Genomic DNA, 9,042 nt, shown 5'->3' on the forward strand with positions numbered 1-9,042 from the left:
TTCGACCTATGGTAGGTTAGCCTTAGCCTAGGCTAGCCGTTGATCTGTGGAAGGCTACTTTTTGTTCTTCGATCTATGAATGACTAGTTATTGATCTATAGATGGCTAGCCTTCGGTCTATGGATAGCTATCCTTCGGTCTATGGGTGGAGAGAGATGACCAGCCTTATATTTAAACCAGTAAGGAAAGTAGTAAAGTCGGACGGGGCCGACTATATGATACCCTTCACCACTGTGGGTATATTCAACAGATGAATCCTAACAGACGTCGAATTTTTGAAGGACCAGTAAAATGAAATTCGATCCATAAACATGTTATTCTGCAACATATACTAATTTTTTCAATTGGTCAGATACAGTGTCGCTTCAAGCTAGGTTATATTATATTCAATACGTTGTGCCAAAATTTTGTCAATCGGCCTAACTTTGGGTCTTTGGTGAACCATTTATCTATCGGACGAAAATATATATGGGAGCTATATCTAAATCTGAACAGATTTACACAAAAGTTAACACACATCGTTCTGGACCTTATTCTGTACGCTGTGCCAAATTTTGTGCAAATCCAAAGATATATAGGGACTTTGGAGACCCATTTACCTTAAATCGGACGAAAATGTTTATGGGGGCTATATATAAATCTGACCCGATTTTCTCGAAACTTGGCACACATCATTCTTGACTTAACTCAGTACTTTATGCCAAATTACGTGCAAATCGAAAGATATATAAGGAATTTGATGCCCCATTTACCTTAAATCGGACGAAGCTATATATGGGAGCTATATCTAAATCTGGACCGATTTTCACGAAACGTAACACATATTTCCGGATCCAATTCAGTACCCTATGCCTAGATCGATTTACCTTAAATCGGACGAAACTATATATGGGAGCTATATCTAAATCTGAACCGATTTTCTCGAAACTTGACACACATTATCTGCACCTAATTCAATACTCTGTGCCAAATTTCATGCAAATCGAATGATATGTAGGGACTTTGGTGCACCATTTACATTAAATTGGTCGAAACTATATATGGGAGCTATATCTACATCTGAACCGATTTTCTCGAAACTTGGCACAAATCATTCTGGACCTAATTCAGTACTCTGTGGCAAATTTCGTGCAAATCGAAAGCTATAGAGGGACTTTGGTGCCCCAATTACCTTAAATCGGACGAAAATATATATGGGAGCTATATCTAAATCTGAACCGATTTTTCCCAATTTCAATAGGGTTCGTCCTTGGGCCAAATAAGTGACTTGTGCCAAATTTCATCCAAATCGAATCATAAATGCGACCTGTACTTTGTTTACAATTTAACATCTACAGACGGACGGACAGACGGACGGACAGACGGACGGATGGACGGACATGCATAAAACGACTCAGAAAGTGATTCTATGCATATTCTCAAAAGGAACCATGTGTCTATCTCGTTTCCTTTTGCCTGTTACAAACATATGCACAAAGACATAATACCCTGTACCACAGTGTTGTGAAGGGTATAAAAAGGTAAACATTCGATCTATGGATGGTCAACCTTCGATATATGGATGGCTAGCCTTCGGTCTATTGATGGCTAGCCTTCGGTTCGGTATTGATGGCTAGGCTTCGGTCTATTGATGGCTAGCCTTTGGTATATGGATGGCTAGCCTTTGATCTATATATGTCTAGCTTCCGATCTATGGATGGCTAGCATTCGATCAATGGATGACTAGTTATTGATCTATAGATGGCTAGCCTTCGGTCAATGGATAGCTATGGATAGCTTCGATCTATGGGTGGAGAGAGATGACCAGGACAGCCTTCAACCTATAGGAGGCAAGTCTTCAACTATTGATGATAAGCCTACGATCGTCCGATCTATAGTACTATCCACCGATCAATGACAGGCTTTTCTATGGAAGACAAGAGATCCTAACGAAAAGTCAGTCTTTCAGGTGGATGATCAGCTTTCGGCCTTTAGTAGGCCAGCCCTCGATATATTAAATTGAAGTGTTCTTCCTATGAAAAGCATACCTTCGATCTATGGGAGGCTTAATTTTAAATTTATGGAAGACACGTCTGCGATTTATGGAAAGCCAGTATACGCCCTATGGAATGTAGTCCTTCGACATAAGGAAGAAGAGTCTTCGATGTCTGAATGTCCAATCTTCGATCAATGAAATTGCAGCCTTTGATATATGGAAGACCAAACTGTGATCTATGGAAGGTCATGCTTTTAGTAGGTGTGAGGGGAATTTTTTCACCTGCATGTATATAATTGTGCAGGGTATATAAAAATACCTATTTCCCTTCGAAAAAGAAAAGCGGTATTTCATTTGTATGCAAATTACATTTTTGACAATCTTTTTTTCCCACCATCATTAACATTTGAATTGATGCCATGAACGTGGGGTCGTGTAAAACCAGTAGCTAATCCATAAACCAATGATAAAAAGGAGGAGTGGTTTCGGTTGTTTTTGAAATTGGCTTAAACCCTACTCTCGCAGTATGAAAATCCCAAACTGAGCATCTGCATTGTCCTTCATTTCAGTGCATTCTTCTCTCATTGAGGGCTGACCACAAGAATGGTTGTCTTTTTGTCCACCATAGTCATGTTCATCATAGCTTTATTGTCATTATCTTGTGGTTGCTACTGCTGAATTGTACCCTGGCTGTAGTCATGGTATGCTGGTGGTCATCGGCGGAATGATGAAAAATGCAAGCCAAGAATGGTTGGAGAATAATCGATTTTTTTTTTCGTTAATTTTGTCGCCACTGCCGCATGCCACCATGTTCCTTTGACAGCCGTCATCATCATTGCCATGCTGCATTTGATGACTATGAATGACAGTGGCAAGGACAGTCGTGACAATGACGATGATAATTTTTTGATGTTGGTTATTTCCTTTTTTGGTTGAAGAAGATTTTTGTTTTTTTGATCAGAGGACAATATCTCTGCTGATGATGTCATGTTAATTTTTCGGGAACATATTTGAGGATTTTTGGCTGGTTTGCACACAGCGGGAATGATAGGAGAAGAAGAAATATATTAACTTCCTATTGCCATGTGTATTCTCTATATATTGCGAGGGAATATTGGCTATTAACAAAATGTATAGTAAGAACAATTGGTGATCACGGGAGACCCTAGAGAAGAGGGTCGTTATTTATATAATTTGTTTTAAAGAATAATTTCAATCGTCATGGATTTCTTGAAGAAGTTTTGTGAGTAATTTAAGATTTGTCTTCTAATTTTCACAACTACCTCATTATAGGAAGCAATATATGTTCCCCCCATAACAACATAAACATGCATACATACTGCTTGGTAACGGAAGTTGTGAAGAACCAGTAACCTATCCATTCACAAAAGTTGCAGTCGTCTTCAACGGACTATGCCACAATATCAACATTAACTACCAAAGCTGCAGTTGTAGTTGTCGCAGCTGGTTTTTGGCTGCTACTGCTGCAATTTTAACAAGGAAATACAAAGGACAATTTTGCCGCCCTGCATCCAGACGGAACAAACGAAAGAGGAAGGAAGAAAACTCTAGACATATCCTTATTTACTTTTGGCATCTTGTAAGGGTTCCATACGGCCATGGATGCATGACATCCATGCATGTATAGTGACTATATGTGGGAAGAGATTCTCCGTAGACATCTAAAGAATTTTTTACGTATAGTGTATAGCGAAAAGTTTTATAGTTTTTTACTATACAAATTCTAACTCTTGGAAAATGTTAACCAGCAGCATACAACATGTCGGTATAGCTTGTCTCTGTAAATAGCAATATAACTTGGCTAATTAATTTTCGGCAAACGTGATGCTAATTCAAATCCTTGAACAAAGAGTACTAACATTTTTTCTATAAAAATAATCCTTCGCCAATGTGGTCGGCATTCTTTTGATATATATATATATATATATATATTAGTTTCTTGTAGACGTCTCAAATGCTTAATACGTAATTAACTGTTTTCGATTTGTATGTTAGTATGTGTTACATAGTAATATATCGACATTGACATTTTATACAAATGTGTATACATTTGCATATTCATATATGTGTACGTATATATTCATTTCACTATCACAATAATTAGTGGTTTTAATACTTTTGACATTGTATTTTTGGATACAGTTTAATAATTCTTTTCTCTCTTTCTTTGATTTGGTTGCGGTTGGCATCGTTAACAAAGAGGTCAGGGTTGTGGAAAGGAAAACCAAAAAAAAATATGGAAATTCGCAGACATTTAATCTTCAAAAATGAACACACACACAGACATATGATTATGCAAAGAAATATATTTAAGAAATTTGATGTTATTTGTTTATAAATATTTATTGGTGCATGTATGATTCTGAAGATATCATTGCCAACAATTTCACTTTTTGTCCATTACATATGGTGAAATAAAATATTGATTCCAAATATTCAAGGCTATACGTTGGTAGTATTAACAGGTGAAAAAGGCGTTAAGTTCGGCCGGGTCGAACTTTGGATACCCTCCACCAAAGGTATACTGATAGTTACTTGAAATGAAAATATGGGGAACGTACCAACACGTAAACCATAATTTATACCAAATACAAATTTCAGCAATTTTTAATGGAGATTTGTTCTAAAATCGGAAAACCCCAAAATGTGGATTGATTTTGTCGATATGAGGCCAAAAAGCAAAATATGGACCTATACCGACATTTCTAAAAACGGATTGTATAATCCATAACCTAAAACATAATACAACTTTCAGCAGTTTTTAATGGATATTTATACCCTCAGCCTTATGGCTAATGAGGGTGTATACACTTTGATACAGGGAAAATGTGCCTCATCAAAATATAGTGTGTAGACCCCATGTTTCTTTGGACCAAATCCGTTTCAGAAAATTTTGATTTCATTCAAACTTAGTTCAAATTCGAAGATGGGGAATATCGGTCCACTTCTTCTGGAACCTCCACACAGGGGCTAGGTTTAAATGCGGCTATAGTTCATTATCGAACCTTACGTTCTAACTTTTTATCTCGCTATCCTCCGCAGGTGAAATGATTACAACAGAGTCTTAGAACCAAACTCAAAACGCGGAAAAAATAAAATAACTTATTTAATATAAAAAAGGGGGTTATATAGGGACTACCCCAAAAAAGGGGCGAATATTAATAATTTTTGGTAGGGAGATTTGTTACCCTATATGACTACTAAATACTAAATTGCAGCAAATTCGGATGAAAAACGCGCTCAAGAACCCCAAAATACCGAAAATTGGGGGGTACCCTTATATGGATGGGGGTTATCCGAAAAAATGGATCTATAATCATAATTTTTTGTGGTGAGATTTGGTACCTATTAAGACCTCAAAATGCTAAATTACAGCTAATTCGGTAGAAAAGTACGATAAAAACCCCCAAAATACTGAAAATTAGGAGGGGCTACCAGAAAAAGTGGACCTATAATTATAATTTTTTGTGGAGACATTTAGTACCCAATAAGAACCCAATGTACCAAATTTCAGCGAATTGGGTTGAAAAACGCGCTCAAAAACCCCAAAATACCGAAAATATGGGGGTACCCTAATATGCTATGCCAAAACGTGGACCGATAAAGCCCATCTTCGAACTTGACCTGCCTGCAGACAAAAGACGGCTCTATGCAAAATGTTGGCAATCTATCTCAATTCGTTTAGACGCTAGAGTGATTACAACAGACAGACATACGGACATGGCTATATCATCATAGAATTTTACGCTGATCAAATAGGGTCGGAAATGATTATTTCGAAGTGTTACAAACGGAAAAACAAAATTAATATACCCTGCATACTATGGTGGAGGGTAAAACAAGTAAAAACGTGCTTCTGTTTGGTAATGCTGCACTTTATATACCCTCCACCATGTGGTGTGCATTCAAAATGCGTTCGAAATTGCATATGACTTTATTATTGCATTTATATGACTAAAAAACGATTTTCTAAATAGTTGTCACTGAGTTTTAGAAATTGGGCTAGCAAAATCAACATACGGAAAAAGTAAGCGAGAACATTGTTTGGGTGTCATTCGAAAACTTTAGACTATAATTAATAGTTTCTGGAAAGAAGAAGTTTTGTACTACTTTGGTAAAAAAAGGTTGCTAAAACATTCAAAATGCAGAAAATGTTACCACACCTTTATATGGACACTGAATATATATATATATTTTCCGCAAACCCATTTTTGATCCTCCAAAACCTTTAAATACGAAAATATCTAAAAATAGCGACGCCTTCATATGAGGATCATACATGACCTCCTTTTTACAAAAGGATGGAGAGATTCACACTCATTCTAACCTGACCTCTTAAACCCAGAAGGTTAGGATACCAATCTACCAACCAAGATAGCCAAAATTATCTTAAAAAGGAGGCAACCGGGTGATCTACTTATAGTTTCAGGTTTTCCATATATATAGGTCTTCTATATATTATGCATAAAATAAAATGTAAAGGTCGTCTCTACATTAACGACCTTTTTACAGTTCTTCGACACATACTGACATGTTTATAGGTTCACTATACTTTCGACAGGACACCAAGCAGTACCCCATTTTCACAAATGTTCATTTATTGGTGTTAAAGATATTGACGTATATTAAAGATTAATAAACGGTGCTCAAACGAAACTCATCACCACAGCTGGGAAATCGAATGTAGCATAACCACAATATAGCAAACCAAAACCGCTCGCATATACCCCAATATGGGCAGTAAACAAGCAGGAAACTGCAACAAAAACTGTTGCCAATCCATGGTCATAACATTTGTCCTGATTTTTATCTCATGGAGGTTTTCCTGGTCATTTTATATCATAATTCACATTTTGCTACAATGGCGAATAAACCCTGGATATATGGATCACCAATTCCCCCGCAAGCGGTGTCCATACATTTGATGCCATGGTTTATTTTACGGGGTGCGCATAACACATGCCAACCATAACGGGGCAGTAGTCATATTTTGTCTTTTAGTAGGTCACATTCATATTTTTTTTTCGTTCACGACGACAAGAAAGGAAAGGTGGGAACCGTGACAAAATTGCTCACCCGAGTTACTGGTGGCAAGAGGACAAAGGTTGTGGTGCATGGATGCTTTATGTCATTTGGCTGCTTTCATATCAAATGATATTTTTTAGCCAGGCAGGGTAGAAAGCTTGTACAGTTCTCATTTTTTTTTTCTGTGTTCATCACCATCCATGAAGGTTGCATGAAATGAAAGCGTTTTTGTTTTCTCTCTTCTGTTATCATATTTTGGCCATCGCAGTATTTTTCCGTTGGCATTCCGCTGTCAACTTTGCCAAGGTTAGTTAGAATTAGCTTTGAAAACAATGTGACAAAGATCCTCATTAGAGGCGTGCGGAACGGATGCGCTTTTTTGCTTAAAACGAGGCATTGTATTTTTTAATCATTTGCTTTTTAGGTCGTCCGCCATGAGATGATCTGCATATTAAATTTGTCATTCGGGTTGAATCTTATCGAAATATTTGCGGGCAACTAATAAGGTATATACACATATATTTGTGATCAGAAAAAAAATCGATGCCGATTTAGGCATGACAGTTTCTCTGTTGAGACCACGATAGAGCTCGAAAATTTTGAAGGCAGAATAATTTGTATTGGATTTGGAATACATTGGTCCACGTTTCGGTATATTCCCTAGGTTTTAGCTGCATTGTTCCACCAAGGTGGCTGTGAGAATGTGATAGATATTGGTCTCGAGAATGTGATAGATATTTATCCAAGTTTTGGTACAGCTCATCTATATGGCTACTCCCCAATTTTTGGTATTTTGAAAGTTTAAGTCGCATTTTCCTTCATTGTGTTTATAGATCGACATCCTGTGTTCTTAGAGGACGAAAACCATATTTGCAGAAATTTTTCGACATTGGTCCATGTTTTAACATGGCCTCCATATATGGCATCCGGTTTATTTTTGAGTATTTTCCGCAGTTTCCAACCGAAGTTGATGTAATTTGGACTTTTGGAAGACGAAATAAATTGTAGATGTAGGTCCATGTTTTCACATAGTCACTATGTGTATTTTGAAGGCCCCTTTTTCTATATTTTAAACATCGCACCAGCATTTTTCCATCGATGTGGCAGTAATTTGATATTCCGTATTTGTGTGATATAAAGCTGGTCAGACAGGCCTCCGATAATACTGACCTCCAATAGACTGAAGTCTAACTCTCGATAATGTAAATAACTAAAGTAGTGAACTCTCGATAATGTAAATTAATGAATGTAGGGATAGTTCATATTTTCGAATTTGTTCGCATTTTCGATTGGACCACCTTATCGAGAGTTCACAGTATGTATATAAGTGGTCTCCTGTAGGCGCAAGGCTGGCTTCTTATAGATTGAAGGCTGACCTCTTATTGACAGAGAGCTAGCTTCGTCTAGGTGAAATAAGAACTCTTATGGACAATTTGCTACTGACCTCATACAGGCAAAAGCCTTACTTCTTATAGATACCAAACTCCGGTAGCCAAAAGACTGATTTCTTATATACGGAAAGTTGTAAGCGGAAGGCTGGCCTCTTGTAGCCCGAATGTTGACCTCCTTCATAGTGAAAATGGTATTCTACTGACAGACGTCTAGCCTTTAATATATATAAGGTAGAATATTGGTTCGACATGGAATGAAGTAGAATACATCGAATAGAAGTAGATATAAGTTTGACTTCATACAAAAATGTGACCACTTATAGGCAGTTGGGTGACCTGTCGTCTATCCCGAAGGCTGATAGACAGCTTATCTCCAATAGGCAGAATGTAGATCTCTTGTAGGTAGAAGGCTGGTTGCTTATAAACATGAGTCCGGAATCCTAGAGACAAAAGTATATTCCTACAGACGAGGCTGGTATTCTATAGAGTGTGGTCTTCTGTATAGAGAGTTCTTCTATAGACTGTGGTCTTTTTCAGACAGAATGCCGATATAAGGTTAGTATTTTATAAATATAAAACTGGTATGTTTTTAAAAACGGAAGGCTGCCTTCCTGTAGGACCTCATATACG

The sequence above is a fragment of the Musca vetustissima genome, unplaced genomic scaffold (assembly GCF_032173495.1).
Source record: "Musca vetustissima isolate MV318-11 ecotype Yass unplaced genomic scaffold, APGP_CSIRO_Mvet_v1 utg251661, whole genome shotgun sequence".
Lineage (NCBI taxonomy): Eukaryota > Metazoa > Arthropoda > Insecta > Diptera > Muscidae > Musca > Musca vetustissima.